This window comes from Ochotona curzoniae, unplaced genomic scaffold (assembly GCF_017591425.1).
Source record: "Ochotona curzoniae isolate NIBS_2020 unplaced genomic scaffold, NIBS_Ocur_1.0 patch359, whole genome shotgun sequence".
NCBI lineage: Eukaryota > Metazoa > Chordata > Mammalia > Lagomorpha > Ochotonidae > Ochotona > Ochotona curzoniae.
In genome coordinates, this window is record NW_024466927.1 from 705,771 (window position 1) to 719,481 (window position 13,711).

Below are 13,711 nucleotides of genomic sequence, written 5' to 3' on the forward strand. Positions count from 1 at the left end.
GACAGGAAGGGTACATGAGACATTCTTTTCTGATATTTGCATTCCTCATGAAAATAACACATTAGAAACTTTTTTGCAGGATCATTTCATGAACTGGAGAGTTACTAAACGGCAGAAAACATGCTTACTGCTTTTTAATAATTTCTTCCAAGAATTTGTGTTATTTCACATACATAGTCAGTATTAGATTTGAAAATTGTATTAATGTAATATCATAATTTCTATTCAGTCCAAAACTAATAAGTCTGCCAAATGTGCAACAATTTCAACCAACTGAAGTGTTTTCAGAAATCTTTGATACATCACTGATGTCTGCAGTTCAGTATTATAAATACACCAAAAGATGAAAATGTTCAGTCAAATAAGTGTTTACAGTACCTTAAATAATATCAGATGATAATAAAGTGATGACTCTACGAGGCCCTGAAGGCCCTGCATTTAGGAATACCATAGTAATCACTTTTCTTCTTTTTGACTGAGACCTCTAAAAGATTACATACAACATGGGAAAGCTCACTAGGAGATCCAGATATTAGCAGATGAGCTTCAAAAGAAATCCTCTACATTTTGAAAATTTTTACATTTATAAAACCCATTAAAAAATGGTTCTTTTCACTCTCTCCCATTCTCATGGAAAAGTCAAGACAGATGCACACTTCAGCCAGGGCTTACAGCCTTCATATCAGTCCCCAGGATCATGGAGTGAAGACATAAAGGGTGCCAGGTTTTAAAAAGCTCTAACTCATTTCTGTGATTTTACAGTTGTTTTGTTGTTGCTGCTGCTACCTGCTAGGATTATAAACTTTTAGTTGATGGATTTGGAAACAAGGCAAAATGACTGACACCTCCAGTCATCTTTGGCCCCTTCAGAGTTTGGAAACAGGGGTAGTGTAGTGTGGTTGAAGGTAGCAGGCAGAAAGCCTGCTGGCACATACTAGCCAAGGAAACAATAAAACAATGGGTAAAAACACCAAAATTCATAACATATTTGTTCAATGTGAACCTTCCATGTTGCCTAGATGCTTGTGCCTAAACTTGGTACTAAAACTTACAAACTAGGAATTAAAACAGAAAATTAGACTGCAAATACCTAAGAGAAGGGCAGCTCTCACTTTGGCCATTTTATATGTTTTGTTGCTAATGAAGACCCTTTGCATCTCTTTTGTTAGGAGTAAAATCAGTCTTTAATATTATTGATTCTGATGTCTCCTGGCAATCCACAGTCACACAGATGTCCATCCTCTTACCTCAAATGGCTGGCTCTTACACCAACTGCAGGGCTAGCGTCTGCAAAGAAAACAGAAAAACATTACCACTAAGTACTGAACCTGTTTCCATTAATAACCACAGCTTCATCCTCTGTATTCCAGTTTCTTGTTTCACAAAACATATCCAAATTCATTATTTCACTGTACTCCACCAAAATCGTCAAAGAAACAAGAAGAGAGGTGTTGATTCACTTTGTAGATCACAGAAACAGAAGCCCACAGAGGGAAAGGAAGGATGAGAAAGTAATGGATACCTCTCCCATAATTACCAAGTAAACCGGGTAAGGCTGCCTTTATTTTATAAACATGGAAGCTGAGGTTCAGAACAGGTTAAGTGTAGACAGGCACTTGGCACAGCAGTTGCGAAACCTACATCTTATTTCAAAATGCCTGGATCCTAGTCCCAGTGCTGCCTCTGAGTTCAGCTTCCTGCTAGTGCTGGGAAGCAGCAGGTAATGGCTCAAGACTTGGGCTTCAGCTACCACTAAGGGACAACCAGACTGAGTTTCTGGTTTCTAGCTTCCACCCAGCTATGGGGAACATTTGGGGGACTGAACCAGTAGGTAGAAGATCAATATCTTGTACTCCCCATTTGTTGTCAAGTACTTAGAAACACATACTTTTTTTCCACACTAATATCATTCTTTCCTTGTATCTGAGGTCAGGGGAGAAACAAAGGGAGAAACCCCACCCAGCCTCCCACCTATCCTAGGTCCCCGATGTGAGGCATGCTCCAAGGGTCCTGCTCAAGCAGTTTTAATAGTTCAACAGTTCTGAATTGTCACCAAACTTGTCATTCCAAGCACAATGAAATCTATTCAGAATCCTGGCTGATATAATTTCTTCATGGTTGGGGTTCTGAGATCAGCAGTTCAGTTGGAGGAATCTCCAAAGAAATTTCGTCTGAGGTGATCCCAGACCTGATTCTTGTGTGTGCCTGCCAGTACAGGATCCAGCACCGTTTGTTGCCTCAATCAGCTTATGCATATGCTGGTTGTTGCAATTGCTGGGTCAGTTCTGTTTCCAGTCCTGTCTTCCATGTGAACTAATGGGTGTTGCAGTCCAGCCCGATCCTGCCCACTTCATACTCAGCCCTCATACAAACCAGTGGGAGCTGCAGCCTAGTTGGAGAAACCCCCCCATAACCCCCATCAGGTCTGCCCCCTACCCTTATTTCCATGCATGCCATCATGTACTGCAGACTTGTTTGTTTAGTCTGTCCTACATCCCATTTAGCTCTCGTACAAGCCCATGGACGCTGAAGCCTAGTTCAATTCAACGCACCTACAATCTAACCCACATACAGACTGACAGAGGCCTTTCTTTCTAGCCACCCCTGCCCCTGCCCTGGTTTTCATGCTCTCCAGTGGGAGTGATAACCCAAGAAGGAGGTACCCACTATTTCCATACTAGGCCACTTCCAATCCCCGATTATGCATTCTCCAGGTGGTTCTAGAGTTTAACTTGACAGATTTAGTCCCCAGTGCCAGCTTCTGCCAGCTGATGCTGTAGCAAAACCCAACCAACCCTCACCCACTCTAATTTTTGCTTGCACCAGTCGGAACAGTCAGCCCAACCTGGCTTTTCCCTGATCTAGTTCACATGAGGCCCACAGGCATTGTAGCCCTGCCTGGTCTGGTCTGCCCCATCCCAACTCATGCTCTTCAGTGGGAGTGGTTGTCCAGCAGGGGAGCCCACATTCCCCTGCCGGCTTTGCCCCCTCCCTCCCTGGTTCTCATGTGTGCTGTTTGGGCATTGCAGCCACATCTGGTACGGCTTACCTCGCCTTGGCATTCTGTAATATACACCGGTTTATGTCATAACCAAACCTGGCCCAACCCACACTCTTTTGGTGCTCAGTATCACCAGTGGGTGGCTTCAGCCTGGTCTGCCCCTGACCTATGCCAAATGTATGCTGGTGGGTATCTTTCTCTGGCCTGGTCTGGGTTGCTCCCTATCGTGGTTCTTGCACTCACCTGCAGGGACAGAGGAGTTTCCCAAGCTCCTCCATCAGAACCTCTCCCTATGCCAGATCTTGTGCATACTGGTGGGTCCATGGGCCAGCCCTCCTTGCTGGCCTTCAATCCATTCTGGTTCTTACTGTTGGATGTTTCAGCCCAGCCAAGGCTTGTCCATACCCAGACATTGCTCACACATGGCTCAATAAGGGCAGAGACCTAGCTTAGTCCATCCTACATCTACCCAGGTTTTCCAGAGCACCAGATGGTGCTGGCATCTAGCCCAGTTAGGTACACCCAGCCCCAGTCCACACTTGTGCCAAGGGAGATTGCAACCATATCCAGACCAGAACGCAGCTCCCACTCTGGCCCCCACACTCTCCCATGGGAACCCCAACCCAGCAAGGGTATACTCTCACAGCTCCCCATCAAGCTTATTCCAAGTCCTAGATTACGCGCATGCCAGTGGTTGCTCTGAACCATATGACTCAGGCCCTCACCTGTCTCAGCCTTTGCCTTTGATGCTGTGGCCTAGTATCCCTGGCTCATGCAGACCAGTCAGTGTAAGAGCCTAGCTCAGCATGACCTGTGCTCCATCCTGATTTCTGTTCTTCCTTGTGAGTTGAGGTTTGCTCAGCCCTGCCTGGTCCGCCCCCTTCCAGTTGCAGCTTGATCCATCCCACACCCTATTTTAGGATGCACTTTTGGGTGCTGCTGCCTTGACCTGCCCAGACTGTTGTCGGTTCCTTTACCTGTAAGTGATGGCAGGTTCCATGGTCACACCTAGCTCAGCCCATTGCCACCCCAGCTCGCGAGCTAACCTGTGGGACTTGTATTTCCATAGGGTTGGGCCCACACTTCCCCCAGAGAATCTACCCCCAGACCTGGTTTTCTTGTGTGCTGGTTATTGTCTTGATCCTGCAGAGTGTGACCCATCCACTGTTCCACCACCTAGACAGGTACTGGTACCCAGCCCTGTCAGACAGGACCCCATCCATGGTTACAAAGAGAGTAACATTGCCCAAATTACACAACATAGGATGTAGCAGAGGGTACGTTTGGGATCCAGTGCTCTGTATGCTGATCTAGTGCTCTTTATTTTCCAACAGTGTCCCCTAAATTATTAAGCTGGACAACACATGGCTAAACAACTCATTAACTTTATCCCCAAGGCTTGTGGAAAGGCAAAGAAAATTCAAGATCCATAGAGGATTATCATAGCTATATGATAAGAGGCAATATGGTGTTTTAAAATTAGGGAACATAAATGAAAGAAATAGCCATCCCACAAAACTCAATTAACAACAACAACACACACACACACAAACTCTTGTTTTGAAAGACAAGGTGACAAAATTAAAAATCAAATTCCTACCCCAAATGCTAAAATGCAAGAGCCATAACTTTAGATGAAAATTTTAGAGAAGACAAACAGCTTCAAATCAGACTTCAAATATAAAAGGAATTTTTTTCATTGATATATTCATGGAGAAATACAAGACCTCTAACAAGTTTAGTGAAATATACTGTTTTCATAAAGGACCCAAATCAGATTAAGAAAAGAACATGTTTGAACTAGATGCCCAACAAGAAGTCATTATCTGCTTTCAAAATCAAAACATTAACCCTCTTTTAATATTATTTGTTTTGTAACTAGAAATATGATAGGACCATTACAGCTCAAATCATTCACATTGCAACACTAATGAAACCCTATTATGCCAGTTTTATAAATCCAGAAACCACAATTTAAAGATCACACAGTTAGCAAGGAGCATATATCCAGACATGAAAACTAGGAAGCACCATTAGAGCTACATGCTGTAGCTTCATAATTAGAGCCCATTATTCAAAGACAGCAATGCAACATAATGAACAGAAATAATAGTACATTAAAGGAAATTCAATTGTGGACACAGTTGTTGAATGATAACTTACTTCACTCACAAGTGAAAGAGGAGGTAGAAGAGTTCATATCTATGGGTTGATCAGAGTGGCAAGTTGCTAAGCTGAAGCAGAAAGTGTGTTCAAGGTACGGCTATCATGAACACTTGTTCAAGTTTCCCCAGGGATGCCTCAGAGACACAGCAGCTCAGTGGAATAGTGAGACACAAGCCAAAGACACAACTGCAGCCTGGACCAGTGAGATTTCACCCAGGTTCCTCCATTACTAAGCCTCATGTTAAGCCTTCTAGCAACAAAGGTTCCCAGTTCTCTTCCAGGATTTGATTATCATGTGTCTTCAGTAACTCCTGGGTATTTCATAGCACAATGTAGTCTTCATCCATGCACAAAGACATCTGGGACATCTGACAAACCCCACAGTAGCAACTTCATCATGAATCCAGTTGTTCTTGGCTGTCTCTGCATTTTACAACAGTGGACAGAATCTCACATGCCTACACACTTGTCAAACCATTCATCCTCTCCCAAGAAAAAGGTTCTCAACTCCAGAAGCCATTTCACCTGAAATTAAAGAAATCTGTATAATAAACCTCAAACTTGGAAAACTTCAACTTATTATTAACCATGCAAAGGAAGATTCACCAAAGCTCGCTGGGATTACTCTAAGGCTATTAATAATTTCTACTGTAATTTAGAAAAAGCAAAACACAGGGAGATGAGAAAAAACAGAGAAACAAGAAAATAGACATGCACTGTGGAAATAGAAAAAAGGAATAGAAGGACATGGAAAATGAGAAGAGCAGGGGAAGGGTTCTGTTCATGGACTTTCCCAAGTTATTGCAACCTTGGCACTTACTAACATGAACCACAAGATAAACTGGAAGCAACTTACCCTCAGGATGATGATCCTAACAGTATGAACTGACGTTACACGAGAGTAGTATGAGACATGTTCACAAATGCCTTATAATACCTCGTATTGAGTAACAGCCATAGTATAAATGAGCGAATCCCACAGAGCTTTCTAAACATACTCAGTAGTAAAATAGAACACTCAGCCCTGATGTGCTAGGTGTTATAAGAAAGAAAAAGAAAAATACTGGAAGAGAACTGAAGATTTGGGCTTTTATCTCTACTATAATTTGCAAATCTTTTATTAGAACTTACATGAATTATAAATTTTGGCTTTCCACTTTTTTATAAATTAATTTTTTCAAAACTACTACAAAAGGACTAAAAATCACCGTGCCTACATTTTGTGCATTTCTTGAAATTAAATATAACAGCAATGGGAGTGGTGGAAGGATTATCTATTAATATTTAGTGGACTTAAACAATGTTAAAATTTTAAACATGGAGGTATGTCCTTAGAAGCAACTAAAATGTTAGACTTGGTCAAAAGGTACTCATTAATAACAATCATGGAATGCCCTCCATTCCAATCACCAAATTAATTGCAGTTGAAATAAACTTTAAATTGCACCTTCTCATCTGCCATGATAAAATACTTATCAAGAACAGAGCCTATTCCAAAGCTTATGAATGATTTGGTTGTCTCATTAAAGTAATGTTTGCCAGTATTTAATTGCTCCCCTTCCTGATTTTAATTTCCTCACCTGTCAGCATTGATCAGAGGCACTGAAATCCTGTGACACCCTGGCTGATTGTGTTGAAATTAATCAGATTTTTAAAAAGTAAATTACTTTGGCCTAAAGGTAATGCTAAACTTTAATGTGATATTTCTAAGAGTCCTATCAATGGAGCTCACAATTGAGAATTTCAAAGACAATTTTTAAGAATATTGACTAGGGCCCAGCATGGGAGCCTAACCACTAAGGTCCTCGCCTTACACACACTGGGATCCTATATGGGCACAGGTTTTAATACCTGCAGCTCCACTTTCCATTCAGCTCCCTGCTTGTGGCCTTGGAAAACAAATGAGGATGGCCCAAAGCCTTGGGGCCCTGCATCCGCATGGAACACCCAAAAGAAGTTCCTGGCTCCTAGGTTCAGATCAGTTCAGTTCTGGCCGTTGCAGCCACTTGCGAAGTGAACCAGTGGATGGAAGATCTTCCTCTCGGTCTCTCTTCCCCTCTGTATATCTGATTTTCCAATAAGAATAAATCTTGAAAATAAAAGAATACTGAGTAAAAATTAAATCTGCAGCACTAGAATTTTAGAAGACTGGTACAGTCACATTGCATAATGAGGCTTTGATCAACAACAGACCACATATAGAACAATGGTCTCATTATACTGTAATGGGGCAGAAAAATTCTTACCAGCTAGTGATGTTATAGTGAACATGTCTCATCTGCAATGATGCTAGTGTAAACAAACTCACTGTACCACCAGTTACATAAAAGGAGAGTACATGCAATTATACCCAGTGCATACAACTTGATAATACCATAGTGTTGACTTATGTATTGACCATACCTACTTTTTAAGCACACAGTACTATTATTTATTTCAATCATCACCTTGGGAGTTACTCCTTCTACTTATTAAAAAATATTTACTATAAAACAGCATGATCTGTTACACTAGCGGAAGCTTCAAGCATCTAAAGGTTAACATGTGTTTTTGTAGCATCAGTTTCTCTTGCAACTGATTTAAATTCACATTGTTCTTTTTATTATGGCCTTAGGAGTGATGGGCAACATAATATTAATTTTTACTATATAGACCAGGTGTGTAGAAAGTGAAACCAATTAAGTTTGTTTAATATATTCATGGACTGAGTCCCAGTTATCCCACTTCTCATTCATTCTGATTTCCATGTGTCTGGTAAAGCCCTGGAATAGGGCATAAGTGCTTGGGCCCTTGCACCCATGAGGGAGACACAGAAGAAGCTCCAGGCTCATGGTTTCAGACTGGCACAGCATCTGCCACTGTGGCCATTTGGAAGGTGAAGCAGAAAGTGAAAGGAGTGTCTATCTCTATCTCTCTCTGTAAATCGATAAAGTAAAATAATTCTTAAAAATGCCAGATTGAAATATGGATTCAGTCTTCTTTGTACAATACAAGCCCATTAAAAAAATCCAATAAACCATGGCAAATCTACTCTAGGAACTACTACTCAACCATAAAAAAGAAAAAACTCCGACCCCCAAAGGACAAATATCATGTGTTCTCCCTGATATAAGACAAACTCAAACAAAATACATAGAAATATAGGTGAGCATGTATATATTTATATGTGTGTATATGTGTGTTTGTATTTATATATATTCTCATAGATGAACAATGGAGACCAGCATACCAAGAAATGAAGATATGTTGAAGTAAACATCTCTACTCTCAAATAAAAGAATTCCTAACGAAACAGTTACATACACCTTGACAGCATACTAGATATTTTATATTTGCCTATACCTAAAATGTCATGATACACTTTAACAGCACAATGCTAAACTTATAACTGTCAGTAACTGACTACACTACTGTAATAATATGGGGAGAAATGGTGGGAGGTAAAAATAAAGAAAGAGAAACAGGAGGGAGAAAGAAGAATCCCCACACTTACAAAAACATATCAGAACAATAAGTTAAAATTCTACCAACCAGCTCTCACTGAGTATACACCACTTGCCAGCAGGACATTGGAGTAAATACAAAGACAGGGAGCAACCTCAGATACAGTTTGGGGAGATGGATGAGAATGAATTAGTGAAGTTAAACTGGATTGGAATAGCAAGAAATCTGGTCACTCAAACTTTACATTCTGTATTTATAATTATTGACAGCTGTATACCTTGTGTTTTCACCTAGATAAATGACTTCCTACCGCAACTCAGTGAGGTGTAATAATGTTTATACTAGCAGAAATCATCTGTAATAAAGGAACTCCTTCCTGTATATCTCATTATAATCAGATTTGGTCTTCTGATCTCAATAAAAGCAGACATTATGGCATCATCACTTTTAGGATAGAGGAATAAATTCTTTAAAAATCTTCTATATTGAGTCACTGCCAAATTTTAGGCTAATATCTATAAGAAACTGCGGTAAGCACTCAAGAAACCCCAGAAGTAAATGAAATGATAGAGAAATATTCTAAAAGGCAACCTAGCAGCATAAGATTACTTTCATGTGTACACAGCTAGTGCTAATTGGAAATAACACACATTAGTGTAAAATTTAGGTTCCCAAAGTGAGTTATTGTGTTGATTCTCAGGATTCCAAATTGAAATGAAAAAAGGAAAATGTTGCATCCATACATTTGGGACAGGAGAATAGCATCAATACTACCATATGGATCATAACACTAGATCATACAAAGAAAACAACCAAATCTGAGCATGCGGTTGGTCTTTCTTTAAAAAAGAAAAAAGGATTTGGGCTCGTTGTAAGTTGTTTTTTGTTACTTACATAGTAGGAGTTCTAATTGGAGTCATGCAGAAAGGCAAGCTATCTATCTTCAAAGAACAGAAACCCTGACACCTGCATCTAAGCTTACAGAATTGGTCATCATCGGTTCAAGTGAAATAAAACAGATACAAAAGTCAGATGCTGAATGTTTCCTCTCATATGAAGAGTTAACAAAACATTACCCAACACATATATAAAAACAATGATTATTATTTTACTGGAATAATGATTCCCAGAAGTTAGATAAGGTGAAGTGTAGATAGTGTAGTGGGAATGAAAACACATACAGGGAAAGGTCATGCCTTCTGGTCTTGCACTGGAGGGTAAGGTAACCTACTGAAGAGTAGTGGAAAGGTTAACTCCCTGATACAATTTGTTTATGCAGAACATATCTCCTGAAATATTGTGCTACACTCAATGAAATGCATGGAATATCATGTTAACCTGCAACTTTTTATTAATGAATAAAGAAAAATAATTAAAGCAAAGATAGTATTTATTAAACACACTATATTTCAGTAACTGAGTGAAGCATTTTATATACTGCAATCCTCAAGAGTATTCTTGGAAGTCATTAGCATATCTACTTCACATTTTAAGAAACCAAGGTTTGAAAGACAAGGCAAAACAATCAAATACACACGTAATATGCATGGTTCTAAAATATATACTTCAAATTTTCGACACATACAAGAGAAGAGAAAAAGACTTAAAGGAGTTAGCATTATGAAAATTTAAAGAAATGAATTAGCAAGAACTTAGACTATAAGCATCAAAAGTATTTCATGTATGTAGGAGGCAAATAGAAGTCTGATTGAAGAGAAGCCATGCGAGGTATGAAGGGGGGGTATAATTAAAGCTATTTTTGAATATCTGAGGATATGTCATGTATAGCCAAAACACACTTTCGAAAATACGCAAATTTAGTAATACACAGGCGAAACGGTGGGAAATCTTGTTTCACAGCAATACAAAGAACTTTCAAAATGATGTTGTATGGCAATATCACAAATTGTCCCTCAAAAAGATGAAAGTGTGTAAAGATTACATGGCTATTTGTTGTAGAAGTTGCGGGGCAAATCTGGGAGGGGAGATAGTATCCATTAAAAGATGGGCACTGAAAATCTGTTTAAGGGGTTTCACAGCCCAACCGTGGGAGCTTTGATCTCTAGGTATTTAAGACTGAAGAATGACTTTTACATAAAAGATTCCTGAGTAATATTAATGCAATCCACTCACAGAGCTCCTAGAGATCACTCATCATGAGGCATTTTCCAGTCTTGGAAAGCTTAGACAAGGAGACAGAAAGCAACCACTGTTAGAGTTTAAAATCAGCACCTTTTCGATGAACTTGTGACGCTAGGAAAAAAATGGCTGGAGAAGACCAAAGCTAGAAATCTAGAGAAGGAAAAACAAAACTAAACTGTTCAAAGGCAAGAGTAAGGGCAGGAAACATCAGCTTTATGGGAACAAACAACAGTAATCAACCAGAGCTCTAGAATTTCAGGAAAAGCTAATCCACAAGCGCAGCATAAGGTCAAATCTACTGGTTTATTATTATTTTTCATCACAATTTCAATCTGACCCGTTTTTACTGAACAAAAGCAATTGCATAAAGTATTTCTGTATTCAGAAGCAGCATTCAGAGCAGTTTCCTTTGGGCAACCTCCCTCATGCAGGAAACAAAAGCTGGTAAGAGGGGGTAGAAGGAAGAGTAAGAAGTATGAATTTTAATAGAGAATAATAAGCAGAGGGAGGCTAGTGAAAAAGAATTATATACAAGGTCATAACAGTGTGCACAGTTTTGTTTCCTATGACTTTTAATGAACAAAAGTTAATTATTATATATACTTGTCATCACACTCTTTGAGAAAGAAGTTAGGTTACATGAAATATCTGAAACTGAAACAGGAAATCAAAAGGAAGAGAAATTGACAAACTGGATTTTTTCCTAGAACTATTCTTGAATCATCCACCTTGAACAAATCTCTTCCTGCTCACCTGTTTTACAAAATTCTATACACTTATATACACAAAACACACACAATACATAAATATAATTGAATACTTATTGGTCAACTTAAAAAAAATGATGCTTTCATCTGTAACAACATGGATGGACTGAGAGGATATTACTTCAAATGAAATACAGCAGACACGGAAAGTCAAATACCACATAATAGCACTCATATAAAGAATATAAACAAGAGAAGCCCATTGAGGTAGAAAATGAAATAATGGCCACCAGAGGCTGGAGGATGAGTGGGGACAAGGAGAGACATCCATGGACTCCAGTTATGGTTAGAAAAGGACCTGACATTCCATTGCAGAGTAGGACCAACTAGAGTCAAAAGTCATCTATGACATAATGCACTTACACCTCAAAAAATGCATTTTATATCAAAATAACTAGAAGAGAAGGTTTTAAATGCTAAGCCACAAAACAAAAAAGAAATGGTTGAAGTAGTGGATAAATTATACAAACTTGATTATTCCATAATATACACATGCACAGAGACATCCAACCATAGCACATAAACCTATAAAATCATCACATCATAAAACACTGAATTGTCTCCATATTCTCTCATATTTTAACTTTTTATTTATATACAGTGGAACAAATCCTGCATATTTCACAATACAGATTTAGGAGCATACTTTTATTTCCCACCCCACCTCCTCCTTCTTTCTTTCTCTCTCTCTCTCTCTCTCCTTTAAATATTTACAACAGGATACTTTCATTTCCCAATATCAGTCTTGACACTCTATTACGTAAAGAGTTCGATAACTATCAAATACTGTTCCTCAACAGCAAAGGTAAAGACTATAAACAGACTACCAACAGAATGGGATTGCAAATTATGCAACTGACAAAGGATTAATACCCAGGATCCCATTATGATTCTTAATGAATGATACACATGCATCTAGAGCATGTATGAATCACCTAGATCTTTCCAGGAGTTCACATGTTCAAACTCACTTTCATATCAAGACTAAGAAAAAAATGAAACATTTCACTGTGTTATTTACAAAAAGAACAGTGGGTAAAACTGAGTTTTAACACAAATTGAGACAGTGGTTCCAACTCTATCAACAGGCATTCTTTTTGTCACCACAAGACACATACAGCAAACCTAGGTGAGGAAATAATTTCACATAAGACTCTTTACAGCATTAAAATCTGCTAATTTTTAAGTCAGCTAAACATTTTGGTACACATCCTTTTAATAAGCTGTGTGAAGAAATGGCAAATACCTGTGAAGCATTTCTGCCAATTGTCACAGCACGATAGTTGTCTCCAGGAAAAACACTTGTGTGATTGTTGGAGTAACAGCAGTTAACTCACTGCTCTTTGCTAATTATCATTCTTATTTGAAACAGTAACTGACAAGCCATGGCTCTTTAAACTTAAATTTTGGCAGACATTTACTCAAAATAAATCAAGGAAATCCATTTTTTCAAGAAAAATAATCAACAATATTTGTTGCTAATAATAAAAGTTAAAACTGTACAGACATTACTGTGTACTTCATATCTAATTTTAATGTTCTTTTTGGGGGAAATAAATGATATAAATAATAATGACCTGTTACAATATAGAATGAAGTGTATTATAAATTGAAAGTGGGTGTCAATCAACAGACCCATATTTTCCAAACCACCAATACATGACATTACAAAATGCCAGGGAAGAAGGCATAATCCATCAACAGTGAGAACTGAACCAATGGATTTTAATTAAGTATAAAAATCTCACTAATATTATTTCAGATTTCATGCTGGAAATAACGATTTAGGAATGTATCAAGTTTTTGCAAGTGTCAGAATATCAAATTTTGGTGTAATAACAATGAAGACAATCTTCAATTTTCTCCTTATTCCTTTCTTTTCTAACTATGTATCTTAATAAGACTAATTTTTTTCATAAACCTGACCCAAAACAATGTATCACAATAATGGAAAGTCCAAACACTGATATCCATTTTCTCACAATACATAGGTTTTTTTTTTTGGAAAGTATAGTGTTAATAGTTACATAAGTGTTTTTCATTTTTATTTCTCAGTTTTAGTTTGCAATATAATATCATTAGATTTAACCCATATGAACAAAAGCTCACTTTGAAGAGCTGAAGGAGCCCAGAGATAGATCCATTACACTAAGTGGGATTTAGACTCTCCCTACCCAGAGCTATTCTCATC

At 38.5% G+C, this 13,711-nt stretch overlaps 1 protein-coding gene across 1 annotated transcript in view; it reads right to left on the minus strand.

Annotated features, from left to right (window-relative positions):
• LOC121167276 (lipoma-preferred partner) overlaps positions 1–13,711 on the minus strand; it is a 688,035-nt gene that overhangs the window by 506,765 nt on the left and 167,559 nt on the right. Inside the window, exon 3 of the mRNA XM_040996717.1 lies at positions 1,248–1,287. The gene's annotated coding sequence lies outside the window, so the exon portion shown is untranslated. The remainder of the gene's footprint in view (positions 1–1,247; positions 1,288–13,711) is intronic.